We start from the raw sequence: 27,339 nt of genomic DNA on the forward strand, positions 1-27,339 counted from the left end.
GGAGCATACCGTGTCTGAACTGCGGGATGGACTGATTTGTTTTAGTCATAGGAGAGATTGGCAGTTGAGAGTTTTTTGTGACCCAGGACTAGTGTGTGCACCGCCCAATGTGAACATCCTTGGCTTCTCCCAGTACAGGCCAGTAGAGCCCCTCAAGGTGACAACAAAAACCACCCCCTTTCATTTCCAAAAGCCCCCTCGTGTGTAATTGTAACACCAAAACACAGCCAGGAGCCAGTGCTGTAGGAGAGGCAAACTGGGTCCATGAAGGGCCAGACAGTAGGATTTTTCAGCATTACAGGCCGTCAGGTCTCTGTCACAGCTTTCAAAGTCGGCTGCTCTAGTGCAGGAGCAGCCGTCGATGTACCAAACAGATAGGTCTGACTATGCCAATAAAACTTTATTTACAAGTGCAGTTAGCAGACCAAGCTTCGCCCTTGAGCTGGGGTTTGTGGATCCCTGCCCTGGCATGGCTGCATGCTGGTGGGGACCAGTTAAAGAAGGCATCTGTGGTGCTGAGGAAAGAAAAAGCCAAATAAGTCCCCTAAAAAAGCTAGAGGGGATCTAGAACCCCAAAGGTGTGGTGGGCCTGGTGAGGAGAACTTTTGCTGCTGTGGGTCAGAGGCAAGAAGTTGGGAGGTGTGATGGTGGCAGGGTGAGGTCTGCCCCCAGAGACATCTGTTCCTCTGCAAAGTGAGCTGAGGTCACCAGCTGAGAGTGTGGGAGATGTCAGGGCTTTGAGGAAAGAGACCCAGGAAAACTGTGCTTTGGGGATGGAAACAGGGAAACTTCTAGAGAACCACGGTGGTGTAGCAGGGAGGGACCTCCTGACTGCTTGGATCAGAAAACAGAACTGAAAGTGAGCTCAGTGAGCTGGGCATTGGGACTGATCAGGGATGGGTCTGCAGAAGCCAAGTGTTGGGTTCATCAGGGTCAGGGTTTTGCCAGGCAAGCAAGCTGGAGAGGAGGGGGCCGTTTATAAGAGAGTTAATGATGGGCCCTGAAATCTAAGCTGGGGAAGGAGGGAGGAGCAATGGGGAGGGTGAGAGTGAGAACAGACAGAAGCTCCTGGGTGCGTGAGCTGGTGGGATGGGAGGTGTTGTCCGGGAGCTGGGCATTTGGACTTGAGGGATCAACGGAGATGCGGTTTCTGAAACCAGAGTCCAGGGCTGCAGTGGGGTAGGTGGCTGAGGTGCAGGGATGGGAAGGTCACCAGAGTTGGAGGGGGCGAGGCTGCAGAGCCTGGGGTCTGGAAGGGTCACCCACTCCCATGAGCACCAGAGTCCCTTCAAGTGACCTCAGTCATTGTGAATTAGGGGGCGTCCAGTAGACTGGCAAAGGCAGCCCTGAGGCAGGAGAGGATGACAGAATCAGGTGGCAGAGTCTCCCATGGAGGAGGAGTCAGGAGTGTATGAATCCACCCCCGGGCTCCTGGGCACCACCTGTGTGCGGCGGAAACATCTTCCATCTGAGGTGCCTAGAGGGTACTGCACCCCAGCAGACAGGAGGGAAGAGACGGCTCAGAGCAGCTGCCAGCCAGCTGGGTGAAGAGGCAGGCTCGCGGACCTCAGAGAGAACAGTAGATGAGGGGGGCATGGTGAGTGCATGAGCTTACGTGTCTGCCTGTGTCAGTGAATGTGAGTGAGTGACCGTGGCTGGTAAGCATGCATGTGAATGAGTCAAGGGTGGATGGTGTCATACGTGAGTGTGTGTGTGAGGACAGACGCTTGTGTGAGCATCAGTGGGTGAATGTGTGTGAATGAATGTTCATGGACGAGTGTGTATATGTGAGCATGGGTGTATATTTGTGTAGGGGTAGGGGTGTGGAGTCTCGATGAGTGTGAAAGTGAACACGTGTGGGTGTGAGAGGGTGAGTGTGGATGTATCCAGTGTGAGTGTGTGTGGGGGGGGGGTGTAGCGAAAGTGTGTGTGGGTGGTGAGTGTGGGGTGAAGGTGCGTGTATGGGAAGGCCTGTGAGTGTGGATGTGTGTAGGTGTGTGTAAACGGGAGACAGGGTTGGTTTGTTTACTGTATGGGGTGGGGAGGAGGGAGGGAGGCGGGAGGGGGAAGAGGGCTGATGGACAGGATCCGGTCAGCTGAGGGGCTGAACAGGGCGGGACAGGGCTGAGGGAAGGTCTGGGATGGCTGAGGTATGAGGGGTCCTCCTGAGGGTCTGGGTCGGAGGGGATGTCTCACCCTGCTCAACTCCTATGACCCTAAGCGAGCAGTGGTTTCTACGGCAACCGCTCCTCAGGGTCCCACGCCCTGCATTCGCACTGTCGAAATTGCTACTGAACGTCTTTATCATCAAGTCTGTCTTCACTTGATTCCATTGATTAGATGGCTTATTCATCATTCCCTGTAAATGAGCATTTTGATGTTATGCATTTTTTCCCATGATTAACAGCACTATCATGGAGGTCCTTGAAGCCTTTCACTCATCTCACAGCTGATTCCACAGGACAAGTTCCTCGAAGAGGAATTGTTCGGTCAAAATATATGTAAACGTCTAAGTCATTGGATCTGTGCTGCCAAAATGCTTTCTGAAAAGACTGAAAGAGTTTACAACCTCAGCAGCACTATGGGAATATCCACTTCCTGGTAACCTCACTAACTCTGAGTATTTATTTTTCATCTTTGATTAATTAGATCTTTAAATATATGGCATCTCACTACCGTTGCAATATGCTGTTACTTCCTTATTGGCAAGCATACACATTTTATTATTTGAGTATGGGCGCTCTTATCATGCATTGCTTTTCCTTATCCTTTGGGGATTTTTTGGCAAAGTGTTATTGGTTAGGTAAGAATGCTAGTAAAAGCAACAGTCCTTTGCTGGTTGTATATGTTGAAAATGCTTCTCGTTGATTATTTGACTTTGAATTAAAAACCTTTTTGATGGTTTTTAATAGAAGAAAAGAGTCTAATTGATGTAGTCAAAGCTATCAATCTTTTCCTTTATGTTTTTTTGCCTTTGGTGTGAAGCTTTAGCTTTCCAACTCAAAAATTATGTAAATATCACCTACACTATTTTCTAGTACATTTTACTGTTTTAACATTTAGATAATCGAATCATCTAGAGTTTATTTTGCTTTAACTCTTGAAGTACAAATCTGCCTTTACCTTTGTTCTCTCTCTTTCTTTGTTTTCGGATGCACTGGGGCTTAGTTGCCGCACAAGGGATCTTGCAGTGTGGCACGTGGCTTCTCAAGTTGGGGCACATGGACTCAGTAGCTGAGGCACACAGGCTTTGCTTCCCCATGGCACGTGGGATCCTAGTTCCCTGACCAGGGATTGAACCTGTGTCCCCTGCATTAGAAAGCAGATTCTGAACCACTGGACCACCAGGGAAATCCGTAAGTTTACCCTTCTGAGTGGTTTTTCACATCCCGCCCCCCCCCCCGCCCCCCGCTTCTTTGCGGCCTTCAATCCCTTGTCCAATAACCATTTGCCATGCAGCTGCTATGTGCCAGCCTCGTTCTTGCCTATGCACAGTAGTTGTCTTGGAAACTTCCTGGGAGTTCCTGTAAGACAGAATCTTCATTTACTGATTTTGTTTTACCTTAATGTCTTCTTTAAAGGCCCTCCCTCCAAATTCAGTCACATTCACATCGAATACCTGGGGTTAGTGGAAGCAATTTTCAGAGAAATAGTAGCTGAAATTTTTCAGGCATTATGAAAGACCTCAAGCCAAAGTTTCAAGAAATGCCAAGAACCTCCAAGCAAATACAAACTCCCCTAAGCAAGTCACAGAAAAATGACTGAAAATCAAACAGGGACTCTTATAAGTAATGAGAGGGAAGAAAGATACGTTCATTTCAAAAGAATATTCAATTGACAGCTAACTTCTCAAGAATCAAGATAGAAATAGAAGACAATGAAATGTCTTAAGAGAGGTGGAATGTTTTTAAAAACCTGCAACTTGGGATTTGACATGCTATGGATATTGCCTTCCAAAATGAAGACAAAAATTTGGAGAGGAGAATAAACTACTAATTTGTAGCCAGTAGACCCCAGTAAAGGATTTCCCCCCTTTTTTGGCCACGCTTTGCAGCATGCAGGATCTTAAGTCCCTGACCAAGGACTGAACCCGTGACCCCAGCAGTGGAAACACAGAGCTTTAACCACTGGGCAGCTAGGCAAGTCCCCCCACCTCAAGTGAAGGAATTATTAAAGGAATTTCTTCAGGCAGAAAGAAAATAAGCTCAGATAGAAGTATCATAGGAAGAAAAAACCACATGGAAAAGGTAATTATAGGCTTTATGTAAATAAAGATTGGTTATATAAAACAAGAATAATGTTTTGTGGAATTTTTAATATATGTAGAGTTAAGATATATTTGACAACAATAGCATACAAAGTATGACAGAAAATGCAGTTACAGAGCTCCAAAGTCTTTGCATTGTCCGAGATGGCAAAAACACTGATTAATATTAGACTTGATTAAGTATGGTACACACTGCAATCATTATGATAATCACCAAAAACATAGTAATAAAATATGTAACTAAGAGATTATCAGACACACAATGGAGTAATAAAAAGTATTTAATTCAGGGAACTTCCCTGATGGTCCAGTGGTTAAGATTATGCTCTTCCAATGCAGGGGGTACAGGTTCGATCCTTGGTCAGTGAACTGAGATCCAACATGCTACGCCCTGCATCAGCCCCCTGCCCAAAAATATTTAATTCAAGAGATTATTATGCCCTCCAAAAATAATATGTTGAGTCTAACTCTCAGTGGTCAGAGTTTGACTTTGTTTGAAAATAGTCTTTGCTGATGCAATTAGTAGGTAAGACAGACTGGAGTAGAATGGGCCCTTAATCCAATAAGACTGGTGTCTTTATAAGATGACCATGTAGCAAGCCAGTCAGTCCTAAAGGAAATTAACCCTTTAAATTCATTGGAAGGACTGCAGTTGAAGCTGAAGCTCCAATGTTTTGGCCACCTGATGCAAAGAACCAAGAAACTGGAAAAGACCCTGATGCTGGGAATGACTGAAAGCAAAAGGTGAAGGGAGCAGCAGAGGGTGAGATGGTCAGATAGCATCAGCAACCAGTTCACTGGACGGGAATCTGAGCAAACTCCAGGAGACGGTGAAGGACAGAGGAGCCGGCGTGCTGCAGTCCATGGGGTCACAAAGAGTCAGACACCACTCAGTGGCTGCACAGCAACAACAACGTAAAGACACAGAGGCCCAGTAAAGCACCAGAGAAGTACGCAGGCAGGTTGGAAAGACGTTTAAAAGTCAAGGTGGCCAAGGCTTGCTGGCCATTACCGGAAGCTAGGAGAGAGATGGGGGAAGGGGGGCCTCCTTTAGCGCCTCCCACAGGAAACAACACTGCTGATGACCCCCTGCTTTTTCAGAAGGCTTCCTGAACTCTGAGAGAATAGATCTCTATTGTTTTAAACTATTCAGTCTGTGGCACTTAGTCACGGCAGCCCTAGAAAACTGGTAAAAGGCAAAAACAAACAAAAAGAGGAAAAATAGGTGAAAGAAATGAAAACCACATACTACTGTGGCAGACATAAACTCAAAGCGTATGATTACTTTAATGAAAATAGCTCAAGTATTACAATCAACACAAAGAATATCAGATAGGAAAAACATTTTTTTAACAATTTAAATGTAAGGCTAAGATGAGACTTACCGGGCAGTCCAGTGGTTAAGACTTTGCCTTCTAATGCAGGGGGTGCAGGTTTGCTCCTTGGTTGAGGAGCTGAGATCCCACGTGCTTCGCAGCCAAAAAATCAAAATGTAAAAACAAAGAGAAGCAATACCGTAAGAAATTCAGTAAAGGCTTTAAAATGGTCCACATCAAAAAAAAAAAAAAAACAACTAAAAATAAAAATAAATAAATAAAAATAGATTTTAAAAAATGTAAGGTTAAGAAATGTAGAAAATAAAAATATGGAAAGAGAAGCATCATGCAAACAAGAGTCAAAAGTGTAGATGTACTAATATCCCCCAAAAGTCGACTTTAAAAAAAAAGATTATGAGAGAGTGATTTCGTAATGATTAAAAGTTTAGCCCATTAGGAAGCTGTAATAGTTCCAGGTCTTCACGCTCTTAATGACGTGACCCCATGATACATAAGGTGAAAGTTGACAGAACTGGAAGAAACGTCAAATCCAGGGACACAGGGAGGAGGAGGAACGGCCAGGGGCTGGACCTGCCCAACAGACAGCAGATGGCGAGGCTCCAGGTGAACAAGAAGACCCTGGGGTGTGAAGCTCTCCACGAAGTTTCAGAGAAGGGGTGGGATGGAAGGTTGGTCAAGGACGCTGATGCCAAGGACGTCGACGAGCAAAGGGGAAGGGGGAGGTGGCTGAACACCTAGAGCTCGAACGAGCCAGGTGTTTTGCAAGGAAGTAGGAGGTCTTGAAGAGGTTCGAGGAATCAAGGAAGACACCCACTCCGTTGACTTACCCCAGTATCCATGAGTTTTACAAAATCAAACCACTCCCACTGGACTTCCCTGTTGGTCCAAGGGTTGAGACGCTGCCTGCCAATGCAGGGGAGAGGTCTTCAATCCCTGGTCCAGGAATATTCCACCTGCTGTGGAGCAAGTAAGCCTGAAACTACGGAGCTCACACACTCCACAACAAGAGAAGGTACCGCAGTGAGCAGCCTGAGCGCCACGAGGGTGTAGCCCCCGCTCGCTGCAGCTAGAGAAAGCCCATGCACAGCAACAAAGACCAGTGTAGCCAAAAATACATTGAAAAAAAAAAACACTCCCATTTGAGAGACCTCAGGGAAGAGGCCTCCTCGGGGGAAGGGGCTGGGGGCTGGAAGGATGAAAAGCATGGAGAGCTGCCAGGGGTGTCAGCTGAGCAGGGCACACAGAGGAAGGGCCTGGAACCAGAGGAGAGGAAGCAAACGCTACCGGGATGACCACAAGATGGCAGAAGGCGTCAGGGGAGCAGCATCGAAAAGAAACAGGAAAAACTCGCAGTGGACTGAGGCCAAGCGGTACCACAGAGGGAGGAGTGCTTGAGTCCAGCAGACAGATGCACCTTCCGGGCCGGGCACTGACAGATCCAGAGACTCGAGCCCTGGGGTCCTTCCCATCTGTTCCTGTGTGGCCAGCCACTGTGGGGGTGCGGGCGGGTGCCCCACCTCCACATCCTCACCCCCAGCTTCAATAAGGGCCCTTCTGAGGGTGATCCTGAAACCTTTTCTCACCCGGGCCACTCTCCAAGCTCTGGACCCTGCAGACACCATCTCCTGGCCAGCTCTTCTGGACCCTGCAGACACCATCTCCTGGCCAGCTCTTCCGGTCCAAGCTCAGGAACCGCAATCTGACCCTGGACGGTCCAGCACCCTCCCCATCACTCAATTACACAGAAAGCCCCTGGGCCTCATCTCCTATTCTAGCCAGTTGTGAAACCCCGGATCATGGGAATCATGTTGGACCCTTTCTCTTTCACCCTTGCGAACTGGAATATTTCCTGCCAGATCAATAAACAAGGATGTCAGAGTCATCAGCGATTCCAGTCCTCCAGGGCAGTCAGGAAGGAGAAGAAGCCCTGTGATCCACCAGGCTGCAGCCACTCCCGACAGGGAGTCCAGAGGAACTCAGGATGCGAAAAACACAGGATACTGGCCCCAGATAGCAGAAAGGCATATGAAAGAAATGATTTCAGTGAGCCCAGACGCTCGAATCGCCCCATACACAGAAAAGCGCTAAATTCCATAACTTAAATTAACGAATAATCTGACGTTCAGACTGCCTGCCCTTGTTGCGAAGCTCCTAAGTGACCCAACTCCTCCCCCCACCTTCTCGGAACAGTTCCTCAGGGTCGCCTGAGATGATGTCTCCCGGGCTTGCAGTCCTGAAAATCCCCCCTGAGTAAAACAACTCGCAACGTTTAGGCTGTTTCTGTTTTCAAGTTGACACCCTCCACACCCATCTCCAGTCCATCAACCACACGGGGTTGACCTCACTTCCTAAGTGCCCTGGCAGTGCGTCTTGTCTAGTCCTCCCCCAGAGCCTCCCAGCTCACGTGGCCAACATCCCCCTGCTTCCACCCCCTACAAGCCATCTTCATCCGAGGCTGGAGTCCCCCCACTGAGCTTCTGATCCTGCCACGCCGCCCCAGAATCCTCCCGTGACGACAACACTGACAGTACCCGCCAGCACTCACGGGCCCTGCACTGCTGCGGGCGTGTTCCCTGCACAGACGCTCCTGCCCCTCCCAGGAGCCCTGCGAGGGCTGCGTGCTCATCCCAATCATTCGAGGGAGGAGATGGTGCCACAGAGAGTGCCAGCTACCTGCCAAAGGCCACCTGGCTGGCGAAAGCAGAGCGAGGATTCAGACTCGGGCAACTTGGAGCCACAGCCCACACACCTTTAATCTTGACACCACCCTAATGTGCCTAGCACCCAAGAGACCTGCTGGCTGGGGCTCAGAAAGCTCTTTGAGATTCACCGCCCACCGCCCCAGCGCTCCTCCCATGGAGGTGCCCACTCCCAGCTGCCCGGCTTGGCTGGCCTCCTCCGGCCTATGGCCCCCCAGGCATCCCCAGCTCAGAGCCTTCACACGTGTTGTGTCTTCTGCACAAATCTCCCCACTGATGCTCACTCCCCCTCCACCCCCTTCTCCCACTTAACTCCTAGTCAAGCCTCTCTATACTTTGGCCGCCTGATGCGAAGAACCCACTCATTGGGAAAGACCCTGATGCTGGAAAAGATTTGAGGGCAGGAGAAGAGGATGAGATTGTTGGATGATGTCACCAGTTCAACGGACAAGAGTCTGAGCAAGCTCCAGGAGATAGCGAAGGTCAGCCAGACGTGCTGCAGTTCACGGGGTCCCAGAGAGTCCGGCGCAAATTCATGACTGAACAACAAGCCTCTCATCCCAGAGAGGCCTTGGCTGACCCAGCCACAGGTCAGTGCTTCAGGCATAGGCTCATATACCTGGGATGGTTCCTCCATGAATTTTTAATACAAGCTGTATTTCTATGAAAGTGGAAGTGAAAGTCGCTCAGTCCTGTCCGACTCTTAGCGACCCCACGGACTATACAGTTCATGGAATTCTCCAGGCCAGAATACTGGAGTGGGTAGCCTTTCCCTTCTCCAGGGGATCTTCCCAACCCAGGGAACAAACCCAGGTCTCCTGCATTGCAGGCGGATTCTTTACCAGCTGAGCCACCAGGAAAGCCCAAACTGAGCTGGCCAAAAGTTGGTTGGATGTTTCCAGTACCATTCCCTGTAAAAAACCCAGACGACCTCTTCGGCCAACCGAATGCATCCGCGTGGGTATGCAACTTCTGTTCTCCCAGATGGACTGTAACTGCGGCCGCAGCAGCCACCGTGTCTCTGTGAGTCCTAGCGTGTCCCGGCGAGCACTCAGTCGGCGCTCGGGACGTGTCTGTTGTAGGCGGGAAGAAGAAAGGAGACTGGCCGAGAGGGGCTGCCAGGCGGTCTCGCTTTTGCACGCGGACCACTAGAGGGCGCCGTCCCCCGAGAAACCGCCCAGCGGCCTCCGGTCCCCGCGGCCCGGGACCGCTTCCTTCTGCGGGGGAAAGGCGGCCTCCTGCAGAAACACTCGGGGCAGCAGGAAGCTCAGACCCGGCTCGACTCCCTTCTCTGCCGCTTCCCCGCGGTGTGAGCAGTGGGCGTTCAGCCCCGGTGTCCCGACCTGTCAAGTGGAGTTGGAGAGTCAGCCGCGCCTGCCCCACGGAGCTGGTACTTCCCTCTCGCAGACCTCAGGGTGATGGCGGAAGTCCTCGCTGTCCTTGTGGAAACCAGCGCCTAAGAGCCTCAAGGGGGAAAACAGATGTATTTGCCCCGAAACGTCTGTTGAAGGGGCCACCCTGAAAAAGGACTCCTGAGTGGACAAGAAAAATGAATGTGTGGGTACTCAGTCCTGTCCAACTCTTCTTCCCGGCCCCATGGACTGCAGCCCAGCAGGCTCCTCCCGGCAAGAAGGTTTCCAAGCAAGAACACTGGCGTGGTTAGCCATTTCCTACTCCAACGGGATCTTCCTGACCCAGGGATCCAACGCTCATCTCCAGCGACGCCTGGAGTGGCAGGCGGATTCTTTACCACTGCGCCACCTGGGAACAATTCTGGTCCCTTCCTCTCGTGTGTCACTCAGATGTACCTATTGTCGTTGCCTGCTCTTGATGGGAAAGGAAGCAGGCACAGCTGTGCCTGGTGAGGTGCGGTGAGCCCCTGCTCACCCCCTGCCTGCCAGCCGACCACCCCTCCAGCGGGCCTCTTGTACAGGAGCTCTTCTCAAAGTGAGAATGCCGCATGGCCAGGTACATGGCCAGGGCACAGGTTAGAAATCCACACCCTCTGACCGCAGCCATACAGCACCCCGGGACTATCCATCTTCCCAAACTGTCTTAGTGATATGCTCAGTGATTGCTAGTGAAAAATGGAGTGTTTCCTGCCAAATCAGTAAACAAGGATGTCACAGTCATCAGCCCTCTAATATGAGCTCCTGTTCTTGCCTGGAAAATTCCACATACAGAGGAATGGCAGGCTACAGTCCATGGGGTCACAAAGACTGAGCATTTGCCTCAAAATGAGCTTCTGACCCCTAAGGATGCTCCGGCGGGAGAAGAATATCCAACAGCCATCAGGACTGCAAGCCACTCCCCAGGGGCGCTCAGGACGTGAACAGCAGGATGCCGGCCCAGGCAAAGCGGAGATGCATATGAAAAGAATGATTTCAGTGAGCCCAGGCTCTTGCATTTTCCCGTACATAGAAAAGCTCTAAGCTCCTTAACTTGGGATATCTGGGTTTCTTCAACACTAATCTTTTGATGTTCAGACTACCTGCCTTTTGTTGCAAAACTTCTATAGAAGCTGGCTCCTCCCCTCGCTTCCTCCAAAGCAGTTCTCTCAGGGTGACTTGAGATGCTGTCTCCAGACTTGAAGTCCTCAAAATTCACACTGGATAAAACATGACTCTCCACTTTTAGATTGTGAATATTTTTTAAGTCAACAAATAACGATCATGTATGTATTCTGAGATACAGCATTATACCAGGTGAATTATTCTTATTTTTTGAGATAACATTGGTTAACATTTGCCAACTAAAAAAGATGCATAACTTGAGAGTTGCAAGTTAAGTTTTATTTGGGGCAAAATGAGGCCTACAGCCCAGGAGGCAGCATCTCAGCTCTGAGAGACTGCTCCAAAGCAGCAGTGGGGGAAGGTCATAAGGTTTTGGTGAAGGGGGAGTTCAATACCATGAAGTACTCATTTTCCAACAGGCTTTTTTGTTAGGATCTGATGTCACTGTCAAGGGATTTAGTGCTTCTCTAGATATGAGGAGATGCAAGGATCAGTCAGTTCAGTTCAGTCGCTCAGTCGTGTACAGCTCCTTGCTACCCCATGGACTGCAGCACACCAGGCCTCCCTGTCCATAACCAACTCAAACCCACGTCCACTGAGTTGGTGAAGCCATCCAACCATCTCATCCTCTGTCGTCCCCTTCTCCTGCCTTCAATCTTGCCCAGCATCAGGGTCTTTTCAAGTGAATCAGCTCTTCACATCAGGTGGCCAAACTATTGGAGTTTCAGCTTCAGCATCAGTGCTTCCAATGAACATTCAGGACTGATCTCCTTCAGAATGGACTGGTTGGATCTCCTTGCAGTCCAAGGGACGCTCAAGAGTCTTCTCCAACACCACAGTTCAAAAGCATCAATTCTTCGGTGCTCAGCTTTCTTTATAGTCCAGCTCTCACATCCATACATGACTACTGGAAAAACCATAGCCTTGACTAGACGGACCTTTGTTGGCAAAGTAATGTCTCTGCTTTTTAATATGCTGTCTAGGTTGGTCATAACTTTTCTTCCAAGGAGTAAGTGTCTTTTAATTTCATGGCTGCAGTCACCATCTGCAGCCATGAAGAAGAAAATGGCAACCCGTTCCAGTATGCTTGCCTGGAGAATCCCATGGACGAAGGAGCCTGGTAGGCTACAGTCCACAGGGTCCCACGGGGTGATTTGGGAGCCCCCCAAAAATAGTCTGCCACTGTTTCCACTGTTTTTCCATCTATTCGCCATGAAGTGATGGGACCGGATGCCATGATCTTTGGATGGATATCATAAAATCTATTCCTAAAAACATCCAACTATCTAAAGACCTGTCCCACCAGATTCCCTGAAGCAGACTACCTCACTCCACCCTGAACTCCCTCAGGGGCTATTGAAGGTCAACAGCTATAGCTATTCATTCTCCTTAGAGGCAGGTAACAAATACCTTTGTTGTTCAGTCATTGGTGATGCTCTTGGTAAGTGCCAATTTGTACTTGACACGATTATATAAGGTTCACGTGTACAACATCCTATTTCAGCTTCTGTATACACTACAGCATGAAGTGAAGTGAAGTGAAGTCACTCAGTCGTGTCCGACTCTTTGCGACCCTGTGGACTGTAGCCTACCAGGCTCCTCCGTCCATGGGATTCTCCAGGCAAGAATACTGGAGCGGGTTACCATTTTCTTCTCCAGGGGATCTTCGTACTTGTCACCAAAAATGTACTTTCCAGCATTCACTCATTTTGCCCTCAGCCCCCACCCCCTTCCCCTCTGGTAACTACTGCTCTGTTCTCTCTAGGTGTTTGTTTTTGTTTGCTTTCAGTTCAGTTCAGTTGCTCAGTCGTGTCCGACTCTTTGTGACCCCATGGACTGCAGCATGCCAGGCCTCCCCATCCATCACCAACTCCTGGAGCTTGCTCAGATTCATGTGCATCGAGTCAGTGATGCCATCCAGCCATCTCATCCTCTGTCGTCCCCTTCTCCTGCCCTCAATCTTTCCCAGCATCAGGGTCTTTTCAAATGAGTCAGTTCTTCATATCAGGTGGCCAAAGGTTTGGAGTTTCAGCTTCAGCATCAGTCCTTCTGATGAATATTGATTACCTTTAGGACTGATTTCCTTTAGAGACTGGTTTGGTCTCCTTGCCGTCCGAGGAACTCTTTGTTTGGCTTGGCTTGCTCATTTTATTTCTTTTGGTTTGTGTTTGTGTTCCTCCATCTGACATATCACTTAGCATAATATCCGCAAGGTCCGTCCACGTTACTCCAAATGGCAAGATTTCCTCTTTTTATGATGGAATAATATTATGCTGTGTACACACACACTTCTTGAACTATTCATCTATCAACGGGCATTCAGGTTATTTCCATATTTGGTTATTGGAAATAATGCGGCTGTGAATATGAAAATGCACGTATCTTTTTGAAGCAGTCTTTTCCTACTCTTCAGATGGATACCCAGAGGTGGAATTGCTGGATCATATGGTAGTTTTATTTTTAGCTTTATGAGGAGTCTCCACACTGTTTCCATAGCGGCTGTACCAATTTACATTCCCACCAACTTATAGGAGGGTTTCCTTTTCTTCACATTCTCTCCAGCACTTACTGTTGCTTGCCTTTTGGATGGCAGCCATTCTAATAGTCATGAGTGGTACTTCATTGCACTTTTTATTACTGTTTTCCTACTAATTAGTAATGTTGAACATCATTTCGTGTGCCTATTGGCTGTCTGTATGTCTTTATTGGAAAAAAGCTTCTATTCAGATCCTCTCTCCCCTTTCCCAAATGAGATTTTTAACCTAGTCTGAGAAACGCAGGGCAGGAAGAAGCACAAGCTGGAATCAAGATTGCTGGGAGAAATATTAATAACCTCAGATATGCAGATGACACCACCCTTATGGCAGAAAGTGAAAAGGAACTAAAAAAGCCTCTTGATGAAAGTGAAAGAGAAGAGTGAAAAAGTTGGCTTAAAGCTCAACATTCAGAAAACGAAGATCATGACATCTGGTCCCATCATTTCATGGGAAATAGATGGGGAAACAGTGGAAACAGTGTCAGACTTTATTTTTGGGGGCTCCAAAATCACTGCAGATGGTGATTGCAGCCATGAAATTAAAAGACACTTACTCCTTGGAAGAAAAGTTATGACCAACCTAGACAGCATATTAAAAAGCAGAGACATTACTTTGCCAACAAAGGTCCGTCTAGTCAAGGCTATGGTTTTTCCAGTGGTCATGTATGGATGTGAGAGTTGGACTGTGAAAAAAGCTGAGCACCAAAGAATTGATGCTTTTGAACTGTGGTGTTGGAGAAGACTCTTGAGATTCCCTTGGACTGCAAGGACATCCAACCAGTCCATCCTAAAGGAGATCAGTCCTGGGTGTTCATTGGAAGGAATGATGCTGAAGCTGAAACTCCAATACTTTGGCCACCTCATGCGAAGAGTTGACTCATTGGAAAAACCCTGATGCTGGGCGGGATTGGGGGCAGGAGGAGAAGGGGACGACAGATGAGATGGCTGGATGGCATCACAAACTCGATGGACGTGAGTTTGGGTAAACTCCGGGAGTTGATGATGGACAGGGAGGCCCGGCGTTCTGTGATTCATGGGGGTCAGAAAGAGTTGGACATGACTGAGCGACTGAACTGAGCTGAAAGAGTCCTATATTAAGGTTAAACTTGAATGACCCACAATGACTTCCGTTTGTGCCATAGGGATAATATTCTTCCTCCATAAAATCAGTAATTAGGTGTCGCTAAAGGTACACAATAAGCCTCTGACTCTGCGATCCCATGACCATGGGATTCTCCAGGCAAGAATACTGGAGTGGGTTGCCATTTCCTTCTCCAGAGGATCTTCCGGACACAGGAATCAAACCCAGGTCTCCCGCACTGCAGGCAGACTCTTTACTGTCTGAACCACCAGGGACTCACACAATAAGCCTAAAGTTCCCCTTTTAGAAATCTGGAGAATTTGTACTTTGAGTTGAAGGAATTATGGAGAAATGAGACAGCTTCACAAAAAAAAAGAAAGAAGGCCAAAAACAAACAGGCACAAACGCGTGTTTTGAGGTCCCAGCTGGGCCTCCCGACCGGAGACTGGGGCTGGGCCTGGCAATCAGGGCCTGAATGCCCACCGGGTGAGACCTCCAGGCTGCAGCAGCCGGTCCTCAGGCATGGGCAACAAACCTACTTTGTTTTGTTCCCTCCTTTGAAGGGAGGGAAGGACCCTGAGGAAGGAAGCGTGGAGGGGCCGCTTTGTGACCCCATGAGAGAGGAGCAGGAAGTCGAGGCGGCGCCAGGCTGCCAGGAACCCTGGGAGGGCAGGACCCACCAGCTGGAAAAACCCCCAGCAGGTCTTGCAGCTTCTGTGACCACTGGGACCACTCCAACAGATCTGGGGGCTGTGGAGGGCTGGGAAGGAGGTGCTCAGACGCCCCAGGGAAATCACTAGCCACGACTGCCCTGCCGCTCCCCTGCATTCCCAGCCTGGGCCCAGGAAGCTGCCTTGGGAAGAGGCCCCCGGTCATCTCTCTGTCCTGTGGCCTTGGGGACCTCTGGCGTGGAAGGTTTCGGACCCGTCAGGCCTCTGCCGCTCATTGGTGCTGTGATATGATTGACACTCTATCCCCTCTTCCATCTGCGGATTCCTCCTGTATAAAATGCGGTCGGTCGTGGTGAAAACGAGAGAGTAGTTTCAGTGTACCAAGAGTGGCTCAGGACTTCCCTGGTGGCTCAGCGGTAAAGCGTCTGTCTACAATGCGGGAGACCCGGGTTCGATCCCTGGGTCAGGAAGGTCCACTGGAGAAGGAAATGGCAATCCACTCCAGTACTATTGCCTGGAAAATCCCATGGACAGCGGAGCCTGGTAGGCTGCAGTCCACGGGGTTGCAAAGAGTCGGACACGACTGAGCAACGTTCTTTCTAAGAGTGGCTCAGGACGTTCAAAGCAGCAAAGCTGGCTGGCGCGGGGCAGCAGGAGGAAAGGGGTGTAGCATGTCATCCTCACAGCATGGATTTCTGTCCCTGGGGTAAAGGGGAGCCATGAAAGGGATTAGCCCAGGAGACACACGATCAGATTTGCATTTTCCAACGTGGTGCTGGCAGAGGCTGAGACCGGGAGGAGGCTGCATCCATTGGGGCTCTGGTACCAACTCCAGGCCAGACACCCAGGGTCCACATGCCTGCCCTGCCCACTCCCCGCTGCTGCAGACCTACTTAACTTCCTGCCAATGCCTTAGTTTCCTCATCTGTTAAATGAAAATAAGAGGATTATGAGAATTAAGTGAGAGACATAAAGCACGAGGCCAGAGTAAGTGCTGAACCCAGGGCAGCCATTACTGTTCGTCAGTAAAAACCGTCATTTTAAGCAGAGTACATCATGTGAGACGCCGGGTTGGATGAAGCAAAAGCTGGAATCAAGATTGTTGGGAGAAATATCAACAACCTCAGATATGCAGATGATACCACCCTAATGGCAGAAAGCGAAGAAAAACTAAAGAGCCTCTTGATGAAGGTGAAAGAACAGAGTGGGAAAGCTGTTTAAAACTCGACATTCAAAAAACGAAGATCATGGCATCTGACACCATCACTTCATGGCAAATAGATGGTGGAGAAGTGGAAACAATGACAGATTTTCTTTTCTTGGATTCCAAAATCACTGCAGCCACGAAATTAAAAGACACTGGCCCCTTGGAAGAGAAACTATGATCATCCTAGACAGCATATTAAAAACCAGAGACAACACTTTACCAGCAAAGGCCCGTCCAGTCGAAGCTATGGCTTTTCCAGTAGTCACGTATGGATGTGAGAGTTGGACCATAAGGAAGGCTCCGTGCTGGAAAATTTATGCTTTTAAATTGTGGTGCTAGAGAAGACTTTTTATATTTTCGTTCAGAAAGGCCACTTGACTGATGGAGGTAAAACTGAAAGGTGTTCTCCACAGCCCTCCCTCACTCATGTCAGTGGCTTCACTGGGCCCTTGGACTTCAAGATGCAACCAGATCCAACCTAAAGGAAGTCAACCCTGAGTATTCACTGGAAAGATTGATGCTGAAACTGAAGCTCAAACACTTTGGCCATCTGATGCAAAGACCTGACTCGCTGGAAAAGACCCTGATGCTGGGAAAGACTGAAAGTGGGAAGAGAAGGGGAAGACAGAGGATGGGATAGTTGTATGGTATCACCAACTCAATGGACATGAATTGGAGCAAACTCTGGGAGATGATGAAGGACAGGGAAGGCTGGGGTGCTGCAGTCCATGGGGTTGCCATGAGTCAAACACAACAGCATCTGAACAACAACGAAAGAGTCATAATCAGTGAATGCAGGAGTTTGTGAAGACCAAAAAGGACGGAGTCACTGAAGGCCCTTGAGAGTGCCTGAGGAACAGTGTGGCCAGGAGGACACAGTGTAACAGGACTCCCTGGCCCTCCTTGGGTGCCAGGCTAGGAGCTGATGCCTAGATTGGACTCCCGCCCCTCTCCTCCCTGTGCCCTGGCCCGATCCACCCACATGACCCAGCTTCCTGTTTGTGATGCCAAGGCTGGTGGGAGGAAATCAGTGCCCCCACCCTGGGGCTGGAGGGCAGGAATGTGGATGTGCTGACGTCAAAGCGTGTCCTAGTTCTAGGGAAGTCGGGATGGGAAGGGCTTCCTGCAGCTTCGCCTTTGATCCCATGGCGGCACTGGAGATGTGAGCCAGCCTAGAGGGAGTCCAACCACAAGAGCAGGTTTTTTTTCTGATGGATGCCCCTATAGTGAAGTCAGGGTCCTACCCCCACACGGCTACATGGTCCAAGGAAATCACCTCCCCCTCCCAGGCTCAGCTTCCCTAGCTATAAGGATCTATGAGTGTCCATTCCAAAGCCTGCTTCACTCCTCGGACGCATATTAGGGGACCCAGCCTGACCTGGAAGGACTGATGCTAAAGTTGAAGCTCCAGTACTTTGGCCACCTAATGAGAAGAACCAACTCATTGGAAAGGACCTTGATGCTGGGAAAGATTGAGGGCAGGAGGAGAAGGGGGCGACAGGATGAGATGGTTGGATGGCATCATGGACTCACTGGGCATGAGTTTGAGCAAACTCCGGGAGATGGTGAAGGTCAGGGAAGACTGGCATGGGGTTGCGAAGAGTTGGACATGACTTGGAGAGTCAGCAGCCTGAGCTGGCTGATGGTGGGGGTAGGAAAGGAGGCCCTGAAGCCAGCAGACTGTGGCCAAAGCATTTCTGGAGGTGGCTGCAAGTGGTTTTCCCAGCATCAGGCCTGTGACGCAGGCTGAAGCCTGACCCAGGCACCTCCTGGCCCAGTGACTCAGTTTCCCCAGCTCTGCAGAGGCATAATATACCTCTTCTCAGCCGTGCAGAGGCAGTGAGGCATGGCTGACACATGTCCATCTGTGGGGGTCCTTCATAATATCATCTATCAAGCATTTGTCACACCCTCAGAGATTTATGTGTTTTCAATTGATTCCAAATTTAATCCTAAGAGATAGAGACTGGGATTGCTTCCATTTTACAGAAGGGTAAACTGAGGCTTCCCTGGTAGCTCAGTGGTAAAGAACCTGCCTGGCAACTCAGGAGCTGAACTGTACTTAGTCGTCCAGTTGTGTGCGAGTCTTTACGATTCCATGGACTGTAGATGACCAGGCTCCTCTGTCCATGGGGATTCTCCAGACAAGAATACTGGAGTGGGTTGCCATGCGTTCCTCCAGGAGATCTTCCCAAACTAGGGATCAAACCCAGGTCTCCTGCACTGTGGGAGACCATCTGAGCCACCAGGGAAGCTCAAGAATACTGGAGTGGGTAGCCTATCCCTATCCAGTTCCCAAACCAGGAACTGAACTGGGGTCTCCTGCCTGCAGTGCAAATGTGGGTTCAATCCCGGGTCAGGAAGATCCCCTGGAAAGGCAATGTCAACCCACTGCAGTATTCTTGCTGGGGAAGTCCCATGGACAGAGGAGCCTGGTGGGGCTACATATAGTCCCTGGGGTTGCAAAGAGTCAGACAAGACTTAGTGACTAAACAAAAACAACAGCAAAGTGAGGCTCAGAGAGGCGAGGGAAGCTGCCTGAGCTCACAGTTAGGAAGTGGCAGAGCCAGAAAAAGAGCACCGTATATCCCCGACATCAGCAACACGCCCCTTTGACCATGGCACGGCCATCATCTCAGAGCACGCCGAGCAATCTGCCCCACAGAGGGTCTCCCACCCACTCAGACAGCCTGACCTGCAGGCCCCCAGAATGTGAGGAGGTGGCCCAGACCATCCAAACCTGTGTGCAGGTCTGCCCTCCCTTCTCCAGGGTGACCACCCATGTCTCCCTGAGCAGCAGGCTCACCCCTGCCCCACGCTCCCTGGAGCACAGGGGCTCAGGCTCGCCACCCCTGCGTGGTGGGAGTGAAAGAGTGCCCGCCCAGGAGCACTGGGAGGATGTCCGAGGAGGGCTCAGAGGGCTCAGGGCTCGGTGTCCAAGGATGTCCGAGGAGGGCTCAGAGCAAGGTCTTGGGACAGCAGGAGAAACCAGGGGTGAACCTTCTACCGCCCTCCACCCTGTCCTGCTGCCTTGCCTGCCCGCCCTCCCACGGCCTCTCTGCCTTTCTCCAGGACACTGCTCAGCCCCACTGTAGAGCCAGAGAACCTGGGAGAGAGTCCAGACTTGCCCGCCACTAGCGGACCATTTTTCCTTTCTCTGAGTCTCTTTCTTTTTCTGTATAAATACATCAACATAACAGCTGCCTCATTTCAAGACTGTTGGATATTAAAACATGATGTTTTGAAAGTGCCTGGTACAATGTCTGACGTAGAGCAGTCATTTGATGAAATCACAGCTGTTGATGCTGCTCTTGGTATCTTTTCATTCAAGAGTCCAGACAATAGGAAGAGCTCACTGGGTGTCTGTGAAGCCCTTTCCCCAGACGCCCAGTAGGTGGCGGCAGAGACTCCTTGTTAATTGAAATCCCTGGTGAGCGACAGCTCTCTCAGCGTTCAGGACTGTTAATCCCATCCGCAGTTGATTCCTGAGCACCCCAGCAAAGCGCCCAGGCCCAGGGTCAGTGGGAACAGATGGGAAGGGCAGGGACTTCTAGCCAGTGGATAGGTCGGGAAGGAGAGTACTGACCACTTCGAAAGAAAGCTTGGTTTCAATTCTGCACATATACCCAAAAGTGGGATGGTAGGATCATATGGTAATTCTATTTTTTTATGGTAGAATTAAAATTTAATGGTAATTTCTATTTTCATATGGCAATTCTAATTTAATTTCTTCTCTCTCTCTCTCTTTTTTTTTTTTTTTTTTTTTTTGCCATGCCTGTGGCATGTGGGATCTTGGTTCCCGGACCAGAAATTGAATGCATGCCTCCTGCATCGCAAGTAAGGAGTCTGGACTGCCAGGCAAGTCCCTATTTTTAATTTATTGAGGCCCCTTCATTCTGTTTTCAACAGTTGAGTTCAGTTCAGTTCAATCACTCAGTCGTGTCCAACTCTTTGCAACCCCATGGACTGCAGCACACCAGGCCTCCCTGTCCATCACCAACTCCCAGAGTTTACTCAAACCCATGTCCACTGAGTCGGTGATGCCATCCAACCATCTCATCCTCTGTCATCCCCTTCTCCTCCCACCTCCAATCTTTCCCAGCATCAGGGCCTTTTCAAATGAGTCAGCTCTTCGCATCAGGTGGCCAAAATATCGCAGTTTCAGCTTCAGCATCAGTCCTTCCAATGAACACCCAGGACTGATTTCCTTTAGGATGGACTGGTTGGATCTCCTTAGTATCCAAGGGCTCTCAAGAGTCTTCTCCAACACCACAGTTCAAAAGCATCAATTCTTTGGCGCTCAGCTTTCTTTATGGTCCAACTCTCACGTCCGTACATGACTCCTGGAAAAACCATAACTTTGATCAGACAGACCTATGTTGGCAGAGTAATGTCTCTGCTTTTTAACATGCTATCTAGGTTAGTCGTCGCTTTTCTTCCAAGGAACAAGTGTCTTTTAATTTCATGGCTGCAGTCACCATCTGCAGTGATTTTGGAGCCCCCCCAAAAATAAAGTCTGTCACTGTTTCCACCGTTTCCCCATCTATTTACCATGAATTGATGGGACCAGATGCCATGATCTTAGTTTTTTGAATGTTGAGTTTTAAACAGCTTTTTCACTCTCTTTCACCTTCATCAAGAGGCTCTTTAGTTTTTCTTTGCTTTCTGCCATTAGGGTGGTATCATCTGCATATCTGAGGTTGTTGATATTTCTCCTGGCAGTCTTGATTCCAGTTTGTGCTTCATCCAGCCCAGCGTTTCTCAGTCCGGTTTTCAACAATAGCTACACCATTTTGCATTCCTACAAACAATGCGCAAAGGTTCCTGTTTCTGCTCATTCTCACCAGCACGTGTTTTCTTTTTCCATTTGTTTTGTTTTGGTAATAATAGCCATCCTGAAAGGAGTGAGGTTTTGATGATTTAGTGATATTGAGCATCTTTTCATATACCAGTTGGCCATTTGTAAGTCTTCTTTGGAGAAATATGCATTCAATTCCTTAGCCCATTTTTTAACTGGATTACTAGTTTGAGTTCTAGAAGTTTCTTATGTCTTTCAGATATATCCTTTGTCAGACCAGTGGCTTGTAAATATTCTTTCCCATTCTGTAGGATGCCTTCTCGTTCAGTTCATTGTGTCCTTTGCTTTGCAGAAAGGTTTAGTCTGGTGATCACTGTAGCACTGTTCACAGTAGCCAAGGTGTGGGAGCAGCCTACGTGTCCACGGACAGGAGGATGGAGAAGGAAGATGCGGTGCATGCGTACAGTGAGGCCTCGCTCAGCCTTGGGAAAGAAGGAACGCTCGCAATTTGCAACAACGTGGATGAACCTGGAGGACACTGTGCCAGGTGAAATCAGCCAACCACAGAAGGACAAACCCTGCATGAGTCCACTTGCGTGAGGTCCTTAGAGGCGTCAGATTCACAGAAACAGAGAGCAGAGGGTGGGTGCCAGGGCCTGAGGGCCAGGGCAAGAAGAGCTGCTAATCGAGGTGTCCGCACCGAGTTTCAGGGTGAGTGAGCTCTAGGGGTCTGTGTACAGCCTGTGTGTGCAGCTGACCTGCTTAGTGCACCGTGTACCTCAAAATCTCTGAGGACAGGTCTCAAGTGTTTTGGGTTTTTTTTCAAAATTTTTTCTATATTGGAGTATAGTTGATTTACAATGGATTCTTTTCAGGTGTGTAGCAAAATGAATTACCCACACATATATCTATTCTTTTTCAGATTCTTTCCCCATATTGTTGTTGTTCCGTTGCTCACTGATGTTTGACTCTTTGGGACCCCACGGACTGCAGCTCACCAGGCTTCCCTGCCCTTCGCTGTCTCCTGGGGTTTGCTCAAACGCGTGTCCGTCGAGTTGGGGATGCCACCCAGCCGTCCCACCCCTGCTTCCTGTCGAGGTTACTACGGGTTATTGAGGAGGTTCCCTGTGTTGCACAGTGGTTCTTGCTGATTTTCTGTTTGAGCGCCGTTTGTCTGTGTTAGGCCCACACGCCCTATCCACCCCCGCCCCCGTCCCCTTTCTGAATCTGCAAGTCTATGTCTGTTTCGTAAATAAGTTCATTAGCATCCTGTTTTAGATTCCACATATAAGTGGTATCGTACGTTATTTGTCTTTCTTGGTCTGACTTAAATGTCATCTTAAGTGTTCATACCACAAAAAAATACTTTGAAAAAAGAACAAGGAAGAAAAGAAAGTTCAGGTGAAAACCATCACTGAAATCTGAAGGACGGGGGGGGGGAGAAGCAGAGGAGGTTTGGGGCTCCCCAGCCTCCACTGCCCTCTTCTCTCCTTCATCTCTCCTGTTCCTTCCTCCTTCTCCTCCTTTCTTCCTTCTCTCAACAAATACGCACCATGTGCCCACTACATGCTCTGCACTATGCGCTGAGAACGCAACAGGGAGCCAGACCAAGCCTGTGCCTTCTGGAACCTCCACACTAACAGTGAGACACAAAATAAACAGAAAAACTGAAGAAACAAGAAAGATCCTTGCAGATCCTGGTAAGTATCAGGAAAAGAATAAAACCAAGTGATGGGATTCAGTGCCCAAGCAGAGAGGTAAGGAGGGCGGTGGGCAGCTGGGGGAAGGGTGCACCTGCCAGAGCAAACAGCCTGTGGGAAGGCTCTGAAGCACTCAAGTCCATCATGTATTGGGGAAGAGGCAAGAGGCAACTGTGAGGTCAGCAACAGACAAGGGGCCCAAAATGCCAGGCTCAGCCAGACGTGCAAGGGTGTCTGCAAGCCTGCAGCAACCACAACTGCCTCGAACACTGACAGCACTCTCCAGGTGCCAGGCCCCAGTCTCAGCCCACTTTACAGATGGGGAAACTGCGGGAGGAGCCACAGCCGAGGCAGGGTCTTCAGGGCTCCTGGAAACCTCCGGGGCCACTGGTGAGAAGGAAGAGAGAAAGCAGGGCAAATTTAACCTGTATTTAGCACCTCTGGGTACCAGGCACCCTGCTGGGCTGTTTGGTGTTGAGTCCACTGTCATCCTTACTCCAGAGGATGGTACCATTGTGATGCCCACCCTAGAGATTGTGAAACTGAGCATCCAAGAGGAGAGGTAATTTCCTTGAGGCCACAGTCAGGGAGTAGCAGACCCAAGACTTGAACCTGGGTCTTCCTCATTGAGGCAGGGGGTTCCCTGTATCCCCGAAGCCTCAGAGCTCCCTGGAGGCCATTCTTCCTCAGACCCTACAGGCACCCTGGCTGCCGCTCCTCAGGGTCCTTTGATCCTGCCCATCAGCTTGTCCAGTCCATACAACCACGAGGTCCCCTCTGTCCCCCACGGCCAGTACTCCAGCACATCCCATCATCTCTCCCTGGATGGCTGGGCCCTGTTTCCTTCCTCCCTAACACTTCGACAGTCTAAGATGCTGTAGTCCCTTCTGTCCAGCCATCTCCCCATCTGACTGTAGTCTAACACTGCGACAGTCTAAGATGCTGTAGTCCCTTCTGTCTGGCCATCTCCCCATCTGACTGTACCCTAACACTGCGACAGTCTAAGATGCTCTAGTTCACTTCTGTCCAGCCATCTCCCCCATCTGACTATTCCCTAAATCCTGCAGACCTCTCCAGCCTCATTTCTCAACCCCCTAAACCCTGTGCTCTGGACTCCACCACCCTGACACATATATTTTCCTGAAAAAACGCACCATGCATGAAAGCAGACACGAGTCCATCTCACTCATCCCTCCTTCCTCAAAGCTTAGCACTGCACCTGGCACAGAGAGCAGGCTCTGTGAAGGTGGATGGATGGATGAGGCTGATGGGGATGAGCAAATGGATGGACGGATGGATGGAGATGAACAAATGGACGGATGGATGAGGCTGAATGGGTATGACCAAATGGATGGATGGATGGATGGAGATGAACAAATGGATGGATGGACGGATGGACGAGGCTGAATGGAGATGAACAAATGGATGATGGATGAGGCTGATGGGGATGAGCAAATGGATGGATGGATGGATGGAGATGAACAAATGGACGGATGGACGGATGGACGAGGCTGAATGGAGATGAACAAATGGATGATGGATGAGGCTGATGGGGATGAGCAAATGGATGGACAGATGAGGCTGATGGGGATGAGCAAATGGATGGACGGATGGATGGAGATGAACAAATGGACGGATGGACGGATGGACGAGGCTGAATGGAGATGAACAAATGGATGATGGATGAGGCTGAATGGAGGTGAGCAAATAGATGGACGGATGAGGCTGATGGGGATGAGCAAATGGATGGACGGATGGATGGAGATGAACAAATGGATGGATGGACGGATGGACGAGGCTGAATGGAGATGAACAAATGGATGATGGATGAGGCTGATGGGGATGAGCAAATGGACGGATGGATGGATGAGTGAGGCTGAATGGAGGTGAGCAAATGGATGGATGGGTGAGGCTGAATGGAGGTGGATAAATGGGTGAATGAATGGATGGGTGGACAAATGGATGGATGGATGGATGAAAAACTATTCGAGCATGTGTTGTACCCCTGACTCCCAGAAAGGAGGTCGGAGCATAGATGGCAGCAGGGAGCCAAGTAAGCGGTCCTCCAGGTGGGACCATCTGGGTTCAGGAGCAGGGGTCAGTGCTGGGGGCAGGCCATCACTGGGTGCTGTCAACCTCTTGTGTGCACAGAGTTATGACGTGTGAACCCCAAGACGTGACCTGGAGCGTCTGCTGGAAAGAACAGGAGTGGGTGGAGTACCAGAGCTGGGAGCAGTGAAGCATGTCAAGGCTTTGACTCAGTCAGGTGCTATGGGAGTTTGAAAACTGAGTACAAACACCCACCCCACGCAGGGACACAGTCTTGTACAGGCACAGAGGACTGTTGCTTGTGGTGCCATGACTGAGCTTCACTGTGGTCCCTGAGAAGGTGAGATTCTGCCCATCATGCAGATGAACGCACTGAGGTTCCTGAAGGGGAAGTGACTTGTTCAAGACCGCCCAGCCAGAGGATGGCAGAGCTGGGTTAGCCCAGAGTGCCAGAAGAAGGTGGTCTGGTCCTTGCTGAGAATGCACCTGGCCTCTCTTTCGCGGGAGCCGGACGCACAGGTAGCTCAGATGTGGGGCCAGGCTTAAGAGCGTGCCCACGTGCAGTCTCCAGGCCTGCCCCCTGAGCTGGCCCAGCACCCAAATAACCTTCCCAAATGCAATGTGACCATGTCCTGCTCTTCTCTGAACTTCAGCTCTTCAGTGGCACAGGATGAAACCCTAGCTCTGGACTTGACCTTCTAGCTCCTTCATTCTCTGACCCCTGGAGACCCCTCCAGCTTCCTGCTTCAGCTCCCTGCACTCCGTCACCCTGAGTGCTTTTATTTTCCTGAGCAAACACACAGTGCGTGCTCTCAAAGGCTGAACACCTTTAAACAGCCCAAGCTCTGTGTCAGGGCCACCTTCCCGGTCTTCTTCACTCCAATAGTTCCTACATGGTCTTTAAGGTGTAGCTCTGCCTTCAGCCACCATCTGTGACCCACCCACCCACACCTAGGCTGGGTGAGGCAAGCCCACTGCTCTCTGCTCCAGTCACATGCTATGCTGAGCTCTGCCGTCAGCGCAATTATCATAGAGCAGCAACCCGCTGGTTGCTAGTCTGCCTCTCCGACTAGACTGTGAATTGCAAGAGGGTGGGCATCACGACTTGCCTCTGGAGCTGCGGTACCTGGCACAGCACCTGGCTGGAAGAAGGGAGAGAAAGACAGGAAGGAGCAAGGCAGGGCAGGAGTGAGGATGAGCGAGATGGGAGGAGGGCAAGACGGAGAACAGGGAAGGAGGGTGAGGAAGGGCAAGAGGAAGAGCCGTCGCGCGTTCTTTCCTCTACATTATTTTATTGAAAAGTTTGGGCAGCGAGGAAACCCGCAGGGAAGGGGCCACACCTCATTGCATAGGGCTTTGATGATTTTTGCTAAAGCTGCAGACCATTGTTTTTAACCTTAATCTTTGTTTTTAATTGGCTCACTGAACCAAATGAATCTTAAAAGGAAATGCTGCATCACTATCCTGAACGGAAGCTAGAATCACTTCCCATCAACAAAAAGTTTTCATAAAAATGAATAGAACTGGTGCTTACCGTGTGCCAGGTGCTCTGCTAGGCACATCGCTCACGTTAACTCCTTCAGTCCCGGAGCAGCCTTAGGATGAGGCCCCATTGTGTCTCAAGCACAGAGATGGGGAAACTGAGGCACAGAGCCCCACCCAGTGTCACAGCGAGGAAGCAGCAAGGTTACCATCAGAAGCCAAGCAGCCTGGCTCTAAGAAACAATCAGATAAGACAATGTCTTGTCTTCTGTCTTTTTCAGGTTCTGTGCCTGAAGCCTTTCTTTGTTACAGATATCAGCAATTGCTAAAGAGGCATGGTGGCTCAGATGGTAAAGTGTCTATCTACAGTGTGGGAGACCTGGGTTCGATCCCTGGGTCGGGAAGATCCGCTGGAGAAGGAAATGGCAATCCACTCCAGTGCTATTGCCTGGAAAATCCCATGGACAGAGGAGCCTGATGGGTTACAGTCCATGGGGTCACAAAGAGTCGGACACGACTGAGAGACTTCACTTTCACATTCAGCACCAGCCTGAAGCTTTCTGAAATAATCCACTGATGGAAGGGGAATCAGAGAAAAACGGATTTCTCATGGTGTGGTCGGTCTACTTTTATTTCATGCCAAGTCTGGAAAACGGCCTCTGCTCATTGGCTCAAAACGAGCCGGTAGGGTGCAGCCCATACTTCGGGAACCTGGAACAGAAGGAGCTCCCAGCAGCATCGCCAGCACCACCCTGGCATTTTTAGCTCAGAAGACTGTCTGAAACTGTAGGAGACAGAGCCAGAGAGGAAGTGGAAGAATGAGCGAAATTCTAAAATTAAACAAATAAAATAAAATTAATTTAACTGTATAGCAAATTGATCTATAATTGGGGTATCTTAAGACCACGGAGAAGAGAAAAAGAACAAACCCAAGACACCTCTTAACACAGCCAAAACACCATGCTGCCCTTGCGCTAAAGGCAACCGAAGTGGAAGGAA

The 27,339-nt window shown here is 49.7% G+C and overlaps 1 long non-coding RNA gene across 1 annotated transcript; it reads right to left on the minus strand.

Annotated features, from left to right (window-relative positions):
- Positions 1–381: 381 nt before the first annotated feature.
- On the minus strand, positions 382–5,824 carry LOC138421534 (uncharacterized). Its single transcript, XR_011249527.1, has 5 exons — positions 5,653–5,824; positions 3,446–3,524; positions 3,124–3,309; positions 2,197–2,359; positions 382–515 (listed from the first exon to the last, which is right to left on the minus strand). It is a non-coding gene; the product is annotated as an uncharacterized lncRNA (long non-coding RNA).
- Positions 5,825–27,339: the final 21,515 nt, after the last annotated feature.

The sequence above is a fragment of the Ovis canadensis genome, chromosome 16 (assembly GCF_042477335.2).
Source record: "Ovis canadensis isolate MfBH-ARS-UI-01 breed Bighorn chromosome 16, ARS-UI_OviCan_v2, whole genome shotgun sequence".
In the NCBI taxonomy this organism is placed as follows: domain Eukaryota; kingdom Metazoa; phylum Chordata; class Mammalia; order Artiodactyla; family Bovidae; genus Ovis; species Ovis canadensis.